This window comes from Pelmatolapia mariae, linkage group LG16_19 (genome assembly GCF_036321145.2).
Source record: "Pelmatolapia mariae isolate MD_Pm_ZW linkage group LG16_19, Pm_UMD_F_2, whole genome shotgun sequence".
Lineage (NCBI taxonomy): Eukaryota > Metazoa > Chordata > Actinopteri > Cichliformes > Cichlidae > Pelmatolapia > Pelmatolapia mariae.
In genome coordinates, this window is record NC_086241.1 from 38,869,181 (window position 1) to 38,890,325 (window position 21,145).

The following is a 21,145-nucleotide window of genomic DNA, read 5'->3' on the forward strand; positions in this document are numbered from 1 at the left end:
GCCAAAATATTCACCTGCAAAAAATTCAACTGCAAAAATTCACCTGAAAAAAATTCACCTGCAAAAATTCACCTGCAAAAAATTCACCACCAAATATTCACCTGCAAAAAATTCACCTGCAAAAAATTCACCATCAAATATTCACCTGCAAAAAATTCACCTGCAAAATTTCACCTGCAAAAATTCAACTGCAAAAGTGATGAACTTAAATGACCAAAGCCAGAGCAATCAGCACTAGATCGAATCGAGCGGCTCTCAGCCAATTAAATTACGCTGTTTGATCACATGACACCGTTAGCCAGCAGTGTGTCTCCTAAAAGAGAGCTGTTTAGAGGTGAGTGATTAAGGCTGTGTCCCAATTCAGGGTCTGCACGCTTGAAGTACGCTCAGTACGCGTACTACGGACGGTGCGTACTATAAGTACGAGAAGTGCGGAAGTGAGAGGCTTGTGAAACGGGGCGGTCTAGCCTTCGTCGCGCTGTTCAGGTTGCCTAGCAACCATGATACTAACCACAAGAAACTTTTCATACAGCATTGTTTGACATAAATGAAGGAGAAAAAATGTTTTGTTGGTCATTCATTTTTGTCATGACATCACTTTGATTAGTTGAGTATCTGAGGCTGAGACCACAGGACTGTAAAACATGATTGTTGGGCTTCATTTCTGTACTGAAGTCATTTCAAGATTAGTTAGTAAATAACAATCAGCTAATGTTGTTCATGAGACTAAAATCATCTCACTGTGGTAATGTAAATATAATATGGCCAATATTATATGTATTGTCAGATTATTATGATATATATATATATATATATATATATATATATACACATATATATATACATACACGTGTATATATATATATATATATATATATATATATATATACACACACACACACACATACACGTATATATATATATATATATATATATATATATATACACATATATATACATACACATACATATACATATATGTATATATATATATTACAGCAGTGAGCTTGAACTCTGGGTCAAAGATTCAAGTTGCAGTTATTTATATTTCCTATCACCTTAAATCTTCACTCAAAGACAAATACCTTTGACAGTGTATATATATATAGATGTATTATACATAAGAGACAAATATTGTTCGTTTAATATGTTGGCATTATTACATTTGGCTCAATGCTTACATATATGTGTAAAAACAAAATGTACGAGCTGTGATAACTGTTTCTGATAGAATGAAGAGTAGACTGATATATGAAATATTCCTTTATTGGGTGAGAAAATCAGACCATGTCATAACTGCTTTAAGTCATACAGAATAGATATCAGAGCCGTAAACAGGCTGACTTCTGCTAAATGGGTCAAACTGGGCAGAAAGTATACAAACACATAACATCCTTATAGAATATGATGTAACACTATAGATCAACTTACCTCAGAATATGTAAAGCATATAAACAATTACAACAATATGATGCAACAAACACAGCAGTACTACTAATCCAAAATACTCAAAGCTTCATAGAACTGAAACAAACACTTATTTTTAGGTCCATTCTGCTGCTGATACATACTTTAGGTTTCTGAATATTAAACTTGTTGCTGCCTTTCATAGTGTGTAACCTGAAGGCCCTGAGTACTTTCTCCCACACTGAAAACACTGGAATGATAAAATTATTTGAACATTACCTAATAAGACTGATTCAGGACAGACAATTAGTTATGTTAAACTTTTCTAGCAGTCCTTCACAAACAGGGAACAGTCTGTCTATTCTCTCCATCTGTCAGCTGCTGCTGGCTCTTCCTCCTCCTCTTCCTCACACACTGCTGAGTTTGTCCTGGTGGATCATCAGGGGTGCAAAGCCTCACAGATGATGTGCAGCACTGGGTCCGTCAGTCTGTCCTCACTCTGGACACTTGCAGTTGTCACACATGGAAATCAAATGTGTGATAAGCTGCAGGATTCAAACACAAGTATAACTTATAAATACATGTTCATACTTTTATTCCACAATCAGAGAGAAAGAAACAGAGAGAGAGTGCAGGACAGACAGACAGGTGACAGTCTCAGGTGTATACACTGCTACAAAACAGCACAAGAGAAGGAGGATTTAGTGTTTGTGTTATTACGAGTGCTAAACAAGAAGAGTTCCCAGATGGTACAGTGGACACATGTGTGACTCCTGTGATTAAAGCATCTTTCTTTCAGCTTAACGAGTGAACCGTCAGCTCGTTCAAACACACGTTAAAGTCCGTTTGGCTCGACACCACCGAACAGAGGCAGCAATATAACATAGCTAACATTAACAGTGCAGTGAATCCTGCTTGTGCCGTGATATTGTGCCGGACTGCAAACCGAGCAGCATTCACTGACTTTCAGCTTGTTGTGTTTGTGGATAAATGACTGACTTTAATTATCCATAAAATCATCACATTCTCTGTAAGAGAATCAATGAGTACTAAAAATGTGCACCTTTACCTGTGTGTTTTCTGGAACAGGAACAGGGTGATATCTGTGACCCAACTCCCACAGCTGGTTGGGACTCATGTTGTTTTCTGTTCGCAGTGGATGGTTGTCCCATCCACTGCAAAATGTATCAAAATCATCCTCCAGTCGAGGAAGAAAGATGTAATGGCAGCAAAAGAGGTGTGCAGCATTTGAAATGTCAAGAAGGCCCTCTTCCTCAAGGTTGTGAAGAACATCGTAGTAAATGCATGTAACGGCCACCCAGAGGTCTCTCCACAGTCGCTCTATTCTGAAATAATATATAAAAAATATATAATTAGGTATGGCCTTTCTTTGGTGTGTATGAGAAATTCCCTGCTTGTTTCTAACCCTACATGAAATGTGTGCATGACAACAGTAATAATACATTATCAGGGCATGTAGGAAGGACCCAGGCATATCACTTAAAAGGTGCCAAAAGGGTTGTAATGATCAGTGGCAACACATGAGATGACAACCAGACCATTAACACAGAATGAACATTCAGGGAAGGAAGTAACAGACTGGAAAAGGTGTGTGAATAACTAAAAATAGGGCAGAGTCCTGAAGGCTCTTTGGGGTTTGTAGGACCTGTCCAATATTTTCTTCCTTGAGGGGTAAATAATGGAAATTGAAAGAAAAAAAAAAACAACAACAACAACAACAACAAAAACACCTGACACATATCAGACAATATATCCTGCTGGATAGGGCACTGTTCTCTAAAGACATTTTACTTGAAAACTTTTTCATAAAACTATACCCTTTAAATGTTTATGTATTTTTAAATAATGGAAATTAAGCTGCAACACCTTCCATCTTATGTCAGAAACATTTGAGGTTGACAGTATTTTATGAGAACAAACCTTTGATTGTGCACACTCATTCCTGAAATGAAACTGCCTCTTCCTGTGCCACGAACAGTAAACATCAGCCGTGCAACCTCCACATTTTCCCATCCGTGGTTGCCACGAACCCTGAAAACAAAGAAGTACCCCAAATCATTCGAAGCTTTAAACAAACTTAGATCTGATAATAAAGAACAACATATGCCTTAATCAAAGTGTTTTAAAAAAAAATGTAAAAGAATCCGTAAATCTTTGATTGCTACTGCTCTAGAAGGCATAAAAAAAAAATTGTCTCATGAATGCACTTTCCAGCATGTGTCAGTATGAAGTTTAATTTAACACAGCTGTTAAAACATTTTTCAGGATTTAACAGGATAGTAACAATTATTTAGATTTATTGAATTTATAGGAAATTACACAAGTGCCATCTTGTATCATTATGATCTGTGTAAAGAGACAATTTTAAGAATATTTTGGCAAAAATACGTTAAAGTTGGAAGTAATTGGCTGATGTTCCACTCTTGAAGATCAGCTGTGCCCGTTTGTTGCACATTGTGGGAATGGAGAAGTTGAGGCCCTTGCAGGCTACCCACAATTTTCCCCAAACTGAGCGACCCAGCTAATTCAACACCTTTACCAAGCAGTGCTGTTATGTAATTGGATACAAGGGGTGAGATAGTAATATTTTCCCTCCTTGGTTGTAGCTCCCTGACATTACAAGGGTAATCATTTTATGATGTCGGGTTCAGTGTTACACCAGGATTTCAAATACAATATCATCATCAATAAGAATTAGTATTATCATTTCAGAATTGTAGGTAACCACTTTTAAATGCCATAGACTACTTATTTGTTTAATTTGATGTATTCTCTCTAGGAGAACGCAGAGGGAATATCCTGTTTAACTTATGCTATCTGTTTAAGTTTAGATAGTATTTGTAAAGATATTGACCATATCCTTTTCTGAAAGTGTGGATATAATGGAAGGGGTAAGGTACTGGCATGCCACAACTTTATAGTTGTTAAATTCTGGGTACAAGTATACATGCCCATCTTGTACATGTTTTTTAATATTATTATTATTATCATCATCATCATCACCATCCTACCCAATTACATGTTTCTTTTAATCAGGTTATGCTGTTTTAATGACTTTACAGTATAATTGTGTGGATGCCCTCAAAGGCATCCACACTATTGAATTCCTGTTTCTCTTTAAACTTTATTCTTTTTCAAGTTGCTGCGCGTTTTTCGGCACTTAACTACTCCCTCAGTTTTCAGCCGATTTTCTCCGTTCAAACTCTAAACTGTTCTGCTCTTTCTGCTAATTCCAGCTGTGACTTTTGGTGTTTATTACTATTATACTTTTTAAAATATTACACTTTTTTCCTTTAATTTGTCCCATTGAAATGAATGGAAAACTTCCACAATTCTGCTAAAACTTGCTTGTTTTTGAAACGTAACTACTTCCTCATACTTTCACCCAGAAACTCCATTCAAACTTTAAAATGTTCTCAGATTATTGGGCTATTCCTGTGTGATTCAGCTTTTTCAGATCTTCTACCGTTTTAATTTTATACCTCTTTAAGTTTTCAGTTGCAAAATTGTGATTTTTCACAAAATACATGCGTTGCTATGGTTGCTATGCAATTAACTCACAGTGAGCACTGGTCCTTTCTGAATTTTCTCTTCATGTCCGAACAACTTCTTGCTACTCGCTCAATTTCCACTCAACCCCCACAAATTATACATCAAAACGGAGGTATTTTTGCTGGCTTTCAGACAATGTCACTATCTTTATTGTGAGATTTACCGTTTTTTTTACAATTTGCCTCGAAGTGACACATGGTCTGGTTACTCCCCATTCAAAGTCTATAGGGAGGTTTTGAAATTCAGAGCTGAAATTCTTTAACGGGAGGCATTTTCAAATCGCCATATCTCCTTAACAAAGCAAAGTTAGGACATGAGGCTTGTGCCAATATATCTTCAGACACTGCTGACACTCACAGTGGAAGCAGTTTTTACAATTATCTTACCGTTGAGCAATGAATTACGTTTGTTTAAGGGGTGGAAATCTGTCCTCCTCTCAGTTTTCAAACTCCGAAAATGAAGCCGTTTCTTCTCTCGTCATATCTCCGCGACTGAGGTACAAAGAGCAATGAAAATCGCAGCCAAAGTACACCAAAGTCCGCTGATTCACCCAGTCCAAGAATTATGCTGCTAGCCCTCCTAGTTTTTGAGTTACACGACGTTTTGTAACTCCAAAAAACGGCGCTTTTCGCCGCTCACCGCGATCTATTTTCTGACTGGTCAAGTCTCTGTCTTTCAGCCGCCCGCCCCCTTTCCAGGTGGCGCAATCAGTAATGACACGGCTCTGCAGCTCAAAGGTCATGGGTTCAATCCCACCTTGGGCCACATGTTTTTTTTTTTTCACTACAAATTTATACACTATCACAGACCTGTAATTTATGTTGATAATTTATTACAATTCTGCAAAGTTTTATGATTTTAGCAGCTTTTCTAATATGGACCTCAGATTCCTGTCAACACCACATGGCAGAAATACATACAAGTAAACAGCCTGATGAAGCAGATAGAGGCAGTACCTCTGATTGGTGAATTTGAGCAGAACCAGGTTGTTCTGCCTCTTTTCAGCAGAAATTCTGCTCATTCACCTCTTGTCAGCGCAACGTTCTGCTTCTTTGCCTCTTTTCTGCAGAAATTCTGCTGATTCATCTCTTTTCTGCAAAATCTTCAGCCTTTTCACCTTTTTCAATGCTTTCATCTTTTTCAAATCATAGAGCTCAAATCAAAATATAGTATTTGTACGATGTACAGTATTTCTGCCAAATCATAGAATTACTGCAATTTCTTAGTATTTTGAGGAATCCCTTTTGTTATAGTATTACTTCTAAGTCATAGTATTTCTGCCAAATCATAGTATTTGTACTGAAACATAGTATTTCTGCCAAATCATAGTATTACAGATATTTCATAGTATTTGAGTGAAATTACAGTGTTTCTGCAAAAACATTGTATTTCTGCTACTGTATTTCCGCTGTATTACGTAGTGGCTAAGTAGGAGGCTGACTGTTACTAAGTGCATCAGTGTACAAAGGTCATCTCTTGTGTTGGAGTGCCCTCTTGTGGCACCTTTTGGGTAGTGCCTTAGTAAATGTGAACACTGCAAAGAAGTGGTATCAGACTGGTTTGTAGTGGAGGAATTTTTTGCCAGTTTCTTTCATCTTTAATCCGTATTCATGTTGTAATGTAGTAACTTTTGTGGCACAAATACCACAATATGGTAGAAATACTTTGTTTTGGCACAAATACTTTGATTTGGTATACTTTAGCTTCTTCACCCCTTTTCAGCAAAATTTTCATTTTTTTCACCCCTTTTCAGCACAAATCCCAGCTTATCCACCTCTTCTGCAAAATTTTCAGCCTTTTCACCTCTTATTAGCACAAATCTCAGCTGTTTTCAGAAAAAACACTTTTGAGCAGAAATTCTGCTGATTCATCTCTTTTCAGCGCAACGTTCTGCTTCTTTACCTCTTTTCAGCAGAAATTCTGCTCATTCACCTCTTTTCTGCAAAATTTTCAGCCTTTTCTCCTCTTATTAGCACAACTCTCAGCAGCTTCTGCTCATTTCAGCAGAATTGTCCGTCTCTCCACCTCTTCTTTTTGAGAGTGACTTTGGCTTAGTGAGATGAGTAGCTGCCTTGAGACTAAGAGGGCCAGGTTCGAATCCTGCTCAGGGCGACATTTTTTTTTTTCACCACCATACAACTTTTTGCAAGTTTTCATCTTTTTCAGCTTTTCAGCAGACAGCTTCGGCGTTAAGGCATCCACACTGCATTTTCGCAGGAAATGCAAATTTTTCTAGTTTACATTGTGTTCCTTCAATTTTCCCTAATTGTATGTTATATTAATCCTATATTTCCGTTTTAATATTTCTAATGTTTGCCTTGTTTTCGTCACTGCCTGGTCTGCCTCTGTCTCGCCTGTATGCATGCATTTACACCTAAATTTCCCCAACAAAGGATGTTTTAATTCACCACTATTCCAGTGAAACACGAGTCTCCCATCTTCCTGCTACCGGTCTCGAGTTTTTGTTCACCAAAGCACACACCAACTTCATACTGACGGACATATCACTGCCCTATTCCCGCCTTGTCTGACTGTGTTTTGTGGCTTTGGTTCACTTCACCTCACTCTTCCCCATTCTAGTCATTAAATCAGGCCGTTCTGCAACCATGGCAGCCATTCACTCTATGGCTTTATTCATGGTGTATTTTACCCCTTCACCAAATGCCGTTCTCGTTTCCAACATTATATTTGCAGTGTTCGTCTATCTATCAATATCTGCGGAGTATGGTTTTGTACCGAGTATCCTATTTTCTAAAGCACAGCATGTAAAGGTTAGCTCGGTTAGCAGGATGCTAGCATGTAGCGCCTCAGACGAGTTGAGCAAAGACCCCGTCTGTGTACTTTATACGTGAGCAACGGATTTAAATAAAATTAATGTTTCAAAAGACAAACTTGAAGATAAAAAACAATATACTTACCGGAGAACCGCCAGGGTTTGCCGCTGCCATCTTGCCGCTCCTAAATTCAAAACTGCCTCTGCAGACAGGCAAGGGAGGCACGGAAATTGTCTTTGAGTTAGTCAAACGTTTTCCTCAGTTTGAGTAGATGATAAAATAAAAGAAAAATGAATGGGATTTTAAGTAGGACTAGGCGTTATGTAATGATCTCTATTTAGGAGAAAAACTTAATCACTCACCTCTAAACAGCTCTCTTTTAGGAGACACACTGCTGGCTAACGGTGTCATGTGATCAAACAGCGTAATTTAATTGGCTGAGAGCCGCTCGATTCGATCTAGTGCTGATTGCTCTGGCTTGGGTCATTTAAGTTCATCACTTTTGCAGTTGAATTTTTGCAGGTGAAATTTTGCAGGTGAATTTTTTGCAGGTGAATATTTGATGGTGAATTTTTTGCAGGTGAATTTTTGCAGGTGAATTTTTTGCAAGTGAATATTTGATGGTGAATTTTTTGCAGGTGAATTTTTGCAGTTGAATTTTTTGCAGGTGAATTTTTGCAGGTGAATATTTTTGCAGGGAAATTTGGAGGATAAAAATTCAGTGTTATAAATTCAATGTCTAAAAATAGTTGGATTCTGATGATACTATATTTATTCCATAGTGCACATTTTCTATATAATATGCGTGTTAAATTTTAGATTTGGGGTGAAATATCAAGTCTTTTCAAGTAAACCGGTTCAAGTCCAATTCAAGTCCCAGGTCATTGTTGTAAAAGTCCAAGTCAAGTCACAAGTCTTAGAACATTTTTTCAAGTCAAGTCTAAAGTCATAAAATTAATGACTCGAGTCCAAGTCATGTGACTCGAGTCCACACCTCTGCTAACCTGTGATATTTGTACACTAACCTGTGATGTTTGGACGCTAACCTGTGATATTTGTACACTAACCTGTGATATTTGGATGCTAACCTGTGATAATTGTACACTAACCTGTGATATTTGTTCGGTAACCTGTGATATTTGTACACTAAGCTGTGATGTTTGTATGCTAAGCTGTGGTATATGGACGCTAACCTGTGATGTTTGTACAGTAACCTGTGATATTTGTACAGTAACCTGTGATATTTGTACACTAACCTGTGATGTTTGTATAGTAACCTGTGATGTTTGTACGCTAACCTGTGATGTTTGTACAGTAACCTGTGATGTTTGTACAGTAACCTGTGATGTTTGTACACTAACCTGTGATATTTGTACAGTAACTTGTGATGTTTGTACGCTAACCTGTGATATTTGTACAGTAAGCTGTGATGTTTGTACAGTAACCTGTGATATTTGTACACTAAACTGTGATATTTGTACAGTAACCTGTGATGTTTGTACGCTAACCTGTGATGTTTGTACACTAACCTGTGATATTTGTACAGTAACCTGTGATGTTTGTACAGTAACCTGTGATGTTTGTACACTAACCTGTGATGTTTGTACAGTAACCTGTGATGTTTGTACACTAACCTGTGATATTTGTACAGTAACTTGTGATGTTTGTACGCTAACCTGTGATGTTTGTACAGTAACCTGTGATGTTTGTACAGTAACCTGTGATATTTGTACACTAACCTGTGATGTTTGTACACTAACCTGTGATATTTGTACACTTACCTGTGATGTTTGTACGCTAAACTGTGATATCTGTACACTAACCTGTGATATTTGTACGGTAACCTGTGATATTTGTTCTGTAACCTGTGATGTTTGTACACTAACCTGTGATATTTGTACAGTAACCTGTGATGTCTGTACAGTAACCTGTGATGTTTGTACGCTAAACTGTGACGTTTGTACAGTAACCTGTGATGTTTGTACGCTAACCTGTGATATTTGTACAGTAACCTGTGATGTTTGTACAGTAACCTGTGATGTTTGTACACTAACCTGTGATATTTGTACAGTAACTTGTGATGTTTGTACGCTAACCTGTGATATTTGTACAGTAAGCTGTGATGTTTGTACAGTAACCTGTGATATTTGTACACTAACCTGTGATATTTGTACAGTAACCTGTGATGTTTGTACGCTAACCTGTGATGTTTGTACACTAACCTGTGATATTTGTACAGTAACCTGTGATGTTTGTACAGTAACCTGTGATGTTTGTACACTAACCTGTGATATTTGTACAGTAACTTGTGATGTTTGTACGCTAACCTGTGATATTTGTACAGTAAGCTGTGATGTTTGTACAGTAACCTGTGATATTTGTACACTAACCTGTGATATTTGTACAGTAACCTGTGATGTTTGTACGCTAACCTGTGATGTTTGTACACTAACCTGTGATATTTGTACAGTAACCTGTGATGTTTGTACAGTAACCTGTGATGTTTGTACACTAACCTGTGATATTTGTACAGTAACTTGTGATGTTTGTACGCTAACCTGTGATATTTGTACAGTAACCTGTGATGTTTGTACAGTAACCTGTGATATTTGTACACTAACCTGTGATGTTTGTACAGTAACCTGTGATGTTTGTACACTAACCTGTGATATTTGTACAGTAACTTGTGATGTTTGTACGCTAACCTGTGATGTTTGTACAGTAACCTGTGATGTTTGTACAGTAACCTGTGATGTTTGTACAGTAACCTGTGATATTTGTACACTAACCTGTGATGTTTGTACACTAACCTGTGATATTTGTACACTTACCTGTGATGTTTGTACGCTAAACTGTGATATCTGTACACTAACCTGTGATATTTGTTCTGTAACCTGTGATATTTGTTCTGTAACCTGTGATGTTTGTACACTAACCTGTGATATTTGTACAGTAACCTGTGATGTCTGTACAGTAACCTGTGATGTTTGTACGCTAAACTGTGACGTTTGTACAGTAACCTGTGATGTTTGTACGCTAACCTGTGATATTTGTACAGTAACCTGTGATGTTTGTACAGTAACCTGTGATGTTTGTACACTAACCTGTGATATTTGTACAGTAACTTGTGATGTTTGTACGCTAACCTGTGATATTTGTACAGTAAGCTGTGATGTTTGTACAGTAACCTGTGATATTTGTACACTAACCTGTGATATTTGTACAGTAACCTGTGATGTTTGTACGCTAACCTGTGATGTTTGTACACTAACCTGTGATATTTGTACAGTAACCTGTGATGTTTGTACAGTAACCTGTGATGTTTGTACACTAACCTGTGATATTTGTACAGTAACTTGTGATGTTTGTACGCTAACCTGTGATATTTGTACAGTAACCTGTGATGTTTGTACAGTAACCTGTGATATTTGTACACTAACCTGTGATGTTTGTACACTAACCTGTGATATTTGTACACTTACCTGTGATGTTTGTACGCTAAGCTGTGATATCTGTACACTAACCTGTGATATTTGTACGGTAACCTGTGATATTTGTTCTGTAACCTGTGATGTTTGTACACTAACCTGTGATATTTGTACAGTAACCTGTGATGTCTGTACAGTAACCTGTGATGTTTGTACGCTAAACTGTGACGTTTGTACAGTAACCTGTGATGTTTGTACGCTAACCTGTGATATTTGTACAGTAACCTGTGATGTTTGTACGCTAACCTGTGATATTTGTATAGTAACCTGTGATGTTTGTATGCTAACCTGTGATGTTTGTACACTAACCTGTGATATTTGTACAGTAACCTGTGATATTTTCCGGTAACCTGTGATGTCTGTACAGTAACCTGTGATGTTTGTACAGTAACCTGTGATGTCTGTACAGTAACCTGTGATGTTTGTACGCTAACCCGTGATATCTGTACACTAACCTGTGATATTTGTACACTAACCTGTGATGTCTGTACAGTAACCTGTGATGTTTGTACGCTAACCTGTGATGTTTGTACGCTAACCTGTGATATTTGTACACTAAGCTGTGATATGTGGACGCTAACCTGTGATATTTGTTTGGTAACCTGTGATATCTGTACACTAACCTGTGATATTTGTACAGTAACCTGTGATATTTGTTTGGTAACCTGTGATGTCTGTACACTAACCTGTGATATTTGTACAGTAACCTGTGATATTTGTTTTGTAACCTGTGATATTTGTACACTAACCTGTGATGTCTGTACACTAACCTGTGATATTTGTACACTAACCTGTGATGTTTGTACACTAACCTGTGATATTTGTACCCTAACCTGTGATGTTTGGACGCTAACCTGTGATATTTGTACACTAATCTGTGATGTCTTTACACTAACCTGTGATATTTGTACAGTAACCTGTGATGTCCGTACAGTAACCTGTGATATTTGTACGCTAACCTGTGATGTCTGTACAGTAACCTGTGACGTTTGTACAGTAACCTCTGATGTTTGTACAGTATTCGTTGATGATACTGTATACAATGCTGTAGAAATGGGAAAAATATGCAAAGGCCAAAGGAGTCCTATTTTGAACTCATTCAGAGTAATGTATGTCAACATGATTCTGTAAAGTGTACAGTTAGCACTCGACAACAGCTCATTGGATAGCTGTTTTGAGTGCAGCTCTTTAACCCTCTCAGGCTGAAATTAAGTTTTAGTTACAGGAAAAATCTGATATTTGGGGAAAATTATCAAAAAAAACCCAACTCATAAAATATGTATGTGGGGTAATCAGGTTGTTAGTTGTAAAACTGTAGCAAATCGGCAACGCCTGCCTTGAGAGGGTTAATGGATTGCTGATGAATTATTTCTAGTCAATTCTGGATGATATTGACTGGTTTTTAACAAGCCATTCCAACTTCCTCAGATCATGTGTATAATCATTCTCAAGTGTTCTAAAACTGGCTTCAGCTTTCAGTCAAATTCCGCTCTCGTTCTTTTCTCAAATGGCCACAATCATAGGAAAACCAATGAAACCATGAGGGTTAAAATATTCCTTCTAGCTCTCTGACATCACTTTCCTCTGACACATTACACTCACAGACATACTGTGTGTCACAGTGTCTGTGGTCAGTCCAGAGGGAGCGTGTTTTGTTACCCTGGATGTCTGGAAGTGGGGATGGGTGTGGCTGGTAAACAGGCCCCAGGCACTGCTCTCTCTGACCAGGGCTAGGCTCTGGTAGCTGGGAGGAGGACTGCATTAGATGAGATAAAGGAGCTTGTCAGTGGTCTGTGGGGAGGCCATGCTCATTCAATGAACACTGAGGGCCGGTGGGGAGCCTCAGGCAATGTCCCACGCTGAGGCCAGAGAACAACGTTGTGGTGTAACTCTCTGGGTTCAGCAACATCAGAGTTGTGGTCAGTTGTGGAACAGATCCAGACTTTCTTTTAGTACTGAGGTTGGGCCTGGCACGTTTTTGATATGGTTTTAAACAGGAAGGTAATTCAAGTAAAATTTCTTTTTCTACTTAGTTCTTCTTAGTCGCAGTGAACAAAATGAACATTGTGACATTTGGTCATTTGTTGTCCTCTACTGAGGAGAATAGTGACTGTGATCAGCTTGGATTCAGTGGGTTTGCTGATGTACACGTTTTCAAACTGGAACAAAGGTCTCACAGCCAAGAACAAAATTAGGAGCAGCTGGGTGGGATCCATATTTTGGATTAAAAAATCAATGAAATTAACAGTTAGGCTTGTTTGGTGCCACAGTGTAGAGCTGTATGCCGCTTCACACATGGTGCTCTCGTCCTGACTTTTATTTTGCTAAAATTGAGCGCTGATGCTTCTTTATCGTTAAACATGTTCCATGTGTGGTATGAATTTGAAAAAAAAAAAAAAAAGACTAATACAATATTAGAATTTCACCACTGAAAACTGAAGCACAACTTATTGGATGGATTCTATCAGAGCTATTTGCCAGATAAATCCATTATGGTCAGGGCTAAACTATGGGCAGGGCTAATGAAATAATTACTGGATATTAGTGTGAACCCGTCCATAGAACTCCTCCTGTAACAAAATCAGCAGTGTTATTATATGACTGAGTGGGTAAGAGGTGGTGGTGCTTGGGTCAACTGTGAGCATGCAGGGAAAATAAAATAGAAGGCAATCATAATGATCGAACACACCACTGAAACTCTGGAGAAAAGGCAGCATTGTTAACTGTGCACTGAACCATTGTTGGTGTGTTGACCTGGAGAGGCTGACAGACTCAGACCCAGATGTTTCATCAGGACAGAGCAGAGTCACCACCAGCTACTTGTTTTTGTGCTTGTTCCTCACTTATGAAAATGATAGTTTTTATTTACATTTGGAATAGAGTGAGAGGAAAGCTCGAAGCCAGACGTCACTCCCAGGGGAATATATAAAACATCACATTATGATCTTTCTTTTCAGAAACAGATCTAATAACTGGTCTCAATTATATTTGATTCATATTGCGTCATATTCTACTTGTGAGAGCATAACCCAGCATTAAAATGTGTTATCGTAAGAAGACATCAGAGTGAATCTCGCCTTATTTCTTAAATCACTGCATATTTCACATTTGCATGGTGGGCTGTGAGATAAACAACAGCTAACAGAGAAGAAAGTTTGAAATCTCTGCATGAAACAGCAGCTCTCTGTGCTTGCTCTGCGCCCTTGATGCCTGTGCCTGCTTCATCCCACTTTCCATTTAAACTGGTAGCTACACAGTCTGATGCCACTGATAGGCAGTAATTAAATGAGCGAGGCTGGTTCTTTGCCCTGTAAACCAGCTCTCCTGGGCCCGATACTACATGGAAATTCAGCTCTGAGGATCCACTTTCAGATGTCTGCCTGGAAAACACGCCTGCTCACTGTATGTGTGTGTGTGTGTGTGTGCGTGTGTGTGTGTGTGTGTGTGTGTCTGAGTGTGCTCATACATGGAAGCAGTGGATTTGGGGAATACACTTAATGAATCTTTTAACCTCAATCTTTTCTCCTGCAAATGTATGCATATCATGATCTGTGTTTGAGATGCAGGCCTGATATTCATGATTTATTTATCTTAAACACACACACACACACACACACACACACACACACACACACACACACACACACACACACACATCTGGGCATTTATGGCAGTTTGTTTGACATTCAGAAATACTCAAACTAAATCATTTCAGTTGACATATTAAAGGTAGGAATTTGGAAATCTGCTACTGGAATAATTATGGATGTTTCCAGTGTTCAATTTTCTAGCACTCCAAAAAACTCCTAGAAACCTCTAAATTATTTAGTGGTTCTCTTAGTCAGGATATGGTTAACCTAGTTTTGCAAAGTTCAATATCTTCTAAAGTTTGAAAGCTGCCATCAACCTTCACCATCTTTTTTCCATGATGTAGAGAGGGACGACAAACCCAAGGAATCACCTCACAGTTCAGATCCTACCTCATGTGGTGGTATGTGTGTGCGTACATGTGTTTTTGGGGTGGTTAGTACAAAGGTGAATCATTTCTATCCTGATCCAGAAGTTTCCCACTCGTGACACAAAAGGACTCACTGAATGGTTTCAGGACCAACGTTTGAGCAGCAGAACTGCTCGTTTCCTGTTTTTCTGCAGGGACCTGTGCAAAACAGCAGCTGATCAGGTGTCATGGTGTCCACACATTTTCATATCCATGTCGCTTTTTCCTGTAATGTTCTCACATTTCTATTTCCATCCTGTTCTCATTCCTGTGGTGTTAATTAAAGTGGTTTTTATTAAAGCTGCCTTTGTAGCCGAGTGTGCACCACTGTTTAATATTTGTTTAAATATTTACATATAAGTATTGAATCACAAGGCCCTTTGTTATCTTAAAGACCTCACAGTGTCATACCACCCCACTTCATATCATACCACTCTAACAGAGCGCTTCGCTCTCACACTGCAGGCTTGTTGTTCCTTTAAAAGTAGAATGGGAGGCAGAGCCTTCAGCTTTCAGGATCTTTTCTGTGGATCCAGCTCCCAGTTTGGATTCAGGAGACAAGCATGCTTAAAATTTTTAAAACCTTTCTTTTTGATAAAACTCAGAGTTAGGATGGATCAGGTGATCCCGAGGCTGCTGGGGGATTCCCATGATGCCGGTTGCAGCAGATGGCTGCCCAAATCTGCTGGAGGCTACTTCCTGTTAAAAGGGAGTTCTTTGTTCACACTGTCACCAAGTACTTGTTCATAGGAGGTCGTCTGATTGTTTTCTCTGTATTATTGTAATGTTTTTATCTTACGATATAAAGCGCCTTGAGGCAACTGTTGTTGTGATTTGTTGCTAAAGTTAATCAGGTAGTTTTTCCTGCCTAAACGTGATAAAGTGTCATTACACCCCAGGAAGAACTTGTTGGAGCTCGTGTAACAGCATGTGACCTTTCCAAAGTGTATTTATGTGTCAGCTTGGAGAAAGCCAGGCTCTTGGTTTTAGCTTTTCTGTCCTTATGGTAAAGTAGACTAACCATGTCCAGACCCAGACCATGACTCTGTGTACTGACAGTAGTCTGGGTTATGTTCATACAAGGTTTTTGCTTCTGTATGAGTCCAGTGACCTCATAAAAATAAGCAAACATAATACAGGGTAAATCATACTTATCAGAGTCAGAAAGTTCACAGAATGATGAATTATTCCTTTTCCTTTAACATCAGGAGAGGTTCCATACCTTAGATGAGATCACAAGAAACCGAATCTGGTTCGCTCCACCAGCTGTCCCACACTCCTGTTTCCTCCTCCTCCTCTCCATTCAAACTACATTTTTTTATCTATCGCCCTTAAATGCACTCCCTGCCCATTGTGATGGACAGACAGATGAAGGAGGAGGTGGAGGAAAGTGGTCCCTGGCTCAGGTTTCCTTCTTCCATCTCCTTTTCTGTGTCACAACCCTGCAACCTCGCCTCACCCCTGCACTCTCTCTCATCCTCCTCTTGCCCCTTTCTTGCCCTCTCTCACCATTATGTCCTCAGCCTCTCTTGCTCTGCCCTCCAGATTGGCTTTGCACAGGAATGGGGAAACAGAGAGAGAGAGAACGTGAGATAGAGGATGTGACTGGGCCCCTTCCATCTGTCGCGACTCCAGGATCAAATAATAGGATTCTGTCTGAGAATAGAAGATAATTGCAGTCTGCATTCTGCTCCCTAAGTGTATGATATTAACCCCACGCTTCCCACTAGCCCTGCAGTAAGAGGCAGATGGCTCTGTGTTTTGATATCTGAGCCAGGGAGAGTGAGGTCAGAAGTCAAGTTGGAGTTCAAATCCAAAGGAGTGATTTTTCGCTCCCCCCGTTGACCCCCTCTCAATACACTCCCCTTTTCCTCCGTCTCCCACAGTGGAGAAAATATGGATGTCATTCAAAAAAGGACATTCCCTAAGACCTTTGCCCCAGCAGACCAGTTGTAGCCTGATGTAAGGAGAGCAGGTAGCCCTCACACCGCGCTAACCCACTTACATACATGGTGAGTGGCATGCAAAGGTTTCAGGGTGTGAGACAAAGGTGGGAATGGAGTCCAGATTAGATTTAATCATCAGGTTACACAGTGTGGCAGAGGTCACAAGCTGCTGGAAAGGGTTAGGAAAAGGGACATTCAAATAGATCTCCATTTTTAGAATTCCTGTTTGACTCTCGGTGAAGCTGAAGGCGCAGCCACTTATTTAAACAACACAGGACAAAGTGAAAGTCACACGTATGGTACAACAGATTTGATAAAAACACATCATATCATTCAATTCAGCTTTATTTATACAGCGCCAAATCACAGTGCTTTATATTGTAAGGCAGACCCTACAATAATAGATACAGAGAAAAACCCAACAATCATATGACCCCCTATGAGCAAGCACTTTGGTGACAGTGGGAAGGAAAAACTCCCTTTCAACAGGAAGAAACCTCCGGCAGAACCGGGCTCAGGGAGGGGCGGGGCCATCTGCTGTGATTGGTTGGGGTGAGAGAAGGAAGACAGGATAAAGACATGCTGTGGAAGAGAGACAGAGATTAATAACAGGTATGATTCAATGCAGAGAGGTCTATTAACACATAGTGAGTGAGAAAGGTGACTGGAGAGGAAAAATCATGGGAATCCCCGGCAGCCTACTTCTATTGCAGCATAACTAAGGGAGGATTCAGGGTCACCTGGTCCAGCCCTAACTATATGCTTTAGCAAAAAGGAAACATAGCATTTAATGCTGGACAATCAAAGTATGAAACACAAGTAGAAGGACTGAAAGTCAGTCTGGATTTTATGATGAAAAAATAAACTAAGAAAACTGACTTAGCTAAGCAGTCAGGCAAAACACATGGACACCTCGCGTCTCGAGCTTGGGCTCTGACAATGTGGACCTGATTTCTGAATGAAAATAGGCACAACATGCAAATACAGGAACCAGCACTACTTGTATTGTCTTACACATTATGATGAGGAGGTATTCTTCCATCTGCTGTGTCACTAAATTACATTTCTAAAAACTACATTTTACTTTGGCTACTTAGCTAATGCTCTTTTGGAACAAGTGCCATCGCTCACAAATGAAGTCAAAACACCAAAAAGAGCACTTTTCAAAGGAATCCACTCAACCCTGGTTTTATCCACAGCTCAACTCTAAAAAGTAATTCAGAGGCTCAGTAAATATCACTATAAATATAAGTTAGATGAGCCTGATAAAATCTATGAATATCCATTTAGTAATTATTTGAGTTTGATAAGTTGAAATAAATGTGTAAAATGTTAACGTATGTGTTTGTGTTAACTTAAGGTATTTATTTACATTTACTCAGACAAAATACTCAGTATGTGGTTCACAGAATACCTTCTTTGCATGTGCTTAATATTTTTGTTTAAAATTGAATCCAAATATTTGAGAAATAAGTATCTATACTCATCAGTATCTCGTACTAAAATCATTAATTATCCAAATCAATATTATTTATTGTCAGAAACTACAACTGAAAAGTAAGTAAAACATGATAACGTAGAGTAATTGAGTACCATGAGCCTTTTTTTATTGTTTTGTTTATTTCGTTTTTTAAATACTCTGAGCTTTGTGTTTGCTCTCCTGGTTTGACATTTATCCTTCAAGTCTGTACGGCTTTGAGCTAAAAGGGAAAAGGCTCTTGTCTTTTTAGTGCTTGTTTATTTCGAGTTATTGCCATGTTTATGAAAATGAATTTTTCATTTGGAAAAATGTTAACATGTGGTAATTTTTCATACATGTATTATGAAACGCACAACTACATATTAGTTTGTTTGGCTTTTTAGACTTAGACTACCAGTGAAATACAATAACATTCATATGTGAATTTTAGGGGGCGATCGTGGCTCAAGAGTTGGCAGCTCGTCTTGTAATCGGACTGAGACTGTCAAGCCCTGCCTTAGACAGTCTCGGTCGTTGTGTCCTTGGGCAAGACACTTCACCCGTTGCCTACTGGTGGTGGTCAGAGGGCCCGATGGCGCCAGTGTTCGGCAGCCTCGCCTCTGTCAGTGCGCCCCAGGGTGGCTGTGGCTACAATGTAGCTGCCATCACCAGTGTGTGAATGACTGAATGTGTAAAGTGCTTTGGGGTCCATAGGGACTAAGTAAAGCGCTATACAAATACAGGCCATTAAGTACAATTTTGATTATGTTCAGTTTACAATATGAAGTAAATGGAACAAAATTTTGGATTAACTGACCATCTATATTTCAGTTACATTGACCAAGCATGTCAGTGTTATTTACTCAATTTTTTCATGTTTGTGTAACAACTACAATTATTCATTTCAACTTAATGTGTTTAAGCTTTAGTTATTCAATTGATCAAGTATATTGAACAGATTTGACTGGTTTCCAGTCTACTCAATATTTTTAAGTGTAAAAGTGTTGCCTCAAAAATTTTAAGTAAATGTCAGTTTTAGTTTTTAGAGTGTAATGTGCACATGAGAAGTTATGAAGTAAATGACCGGCTTGGAGATCAACAGACATGTCATGACTCCTTTCATGACCTTCCTTGTATCGTGTCATTTAAATAAATTCAGGTGCACACACTCTTTTGTTCCCAATTCAGTTTTAAAAAAAAAATATGTTGCTATATTAAAAAACAGTCAGCAAATAATCCAATACTTGACGATACAATAGTGCCAGAGGGGATCATATTGGTGACAGGAAGAGACCTTCAGCAGAACCAGGGTCGGGAAGGTAGCCATCTATCCTGCTGCCTGTTGGTGTGGAGAGAAGAGGCGAGAAAAAAACCAGTGCATGAAGATACAAAGAGAAAACACAAACAACGGGATAGAGGACATTTAGTAATATGCAATAGTGAGAGGGAGAGATGCCCGACAGCTGGAAGCTCTGCCTCCCATCCTGCGTTTGGAGACCCTAGGAAACACAGAGCGATGTGCTCTGTGGGGAAGATACTGTAAGACATGATAAGACCTCTTCATTCAGTACTTTGTACAATGCAGTGAAAAAGATAACCAAATAAATTCAAAATGGTGTTTTTAGATGATGATTTATCCAAACCTTCTTGGCCCTATGTGAAAAAGTTATTGTCCCCTAAACCTAATAACTGATGGTGCCACCCTTGGCAGTCTTTTCGAGTGGGGTCACTGTGGAGAAATGTCAGTCCAGTCTTTGCAGAATTACATTAACACAGCCACACTGGAGGGTTTCTGAGGATGAACGAGCTGTTTGAGGTCACAGCACTGGACTTTAACTAGGCCACTGCAAAACCTTCATTGTGTGTTTTTAAAGCTCCAGAGGTGGACGTCGTCCTGCTGTGTCAGCCAGCTGTGCTTCAGCTGATGGCTGTGGAGCAGAGTTCATGGGTCCACTAATTAGTTGTCCTGGTCCAGACCGTCACACTACTACCCCATGCTTGACTGTGGCTATGGTGTTCTTGCTGGGTTAGGTGAGTTAGTTTAACAGCAGATGTAACTGAATGGAAACCTTCCAGAAAGATCCTCTCTTGTCTCATCATCCCTGAAAGTCTTACCTTTGTGCTGTTTTTGGGGTTTTTCTAACATAAAAAAAATGATTAAAAATAATTTGATGTGGAGACACAACAAAGATTAAGACTGTAGACAATTTTATATACAACTGGCATTTTACAGGATAAATATTCATGTGTTTTATGAAAAGTTGGCATCATGGAAAGTGTAATGCTATGGCTGTAGGTCCTGTATGTGAGGAGTTTACAGGCTGTGATATATATGACACAGTACAATCAGCTACAAGTGCTTGTCTTCGCCCTGCACTGATCTCAGAGGATGGGAGGCAGCAGGCCTCCCTCCAGCTAACCTGTGCTGCTCCAGACAGCCGATAAGGAGGAAGATGGATTGGAATAATAGCTCATGTAAAAATCCAGGCGCCTCCTCGGCC

The 21,145-nt window shown here is 39.1% G+C and overlaps 1 long non-coding RNA gene across 1 annotated transcript; it reads right to left on the minus strand.

Annotated features, from left to right (window-relative positions):
- Positions 1-2,619: 2,619 nt before the first annotated feature.
- LOC134644155 (uncharacterized) lies at positions 2,620-7,967 on the minus strand. The gene is made up of 3 exons (XR_010096464.1): positions 7,899-7,967; positions 3,349-3,459; positions 2,620-2,753 (listed from the first exon to the last, which is right to left on the minus strand). It is a non-coding gene; the product is annotated as an uncharacterized LOC134644155 (long non-coding RNA).
- Between the last annotated feature and the right edge of the window lie 13,178 nt (positions 7,968-21,145).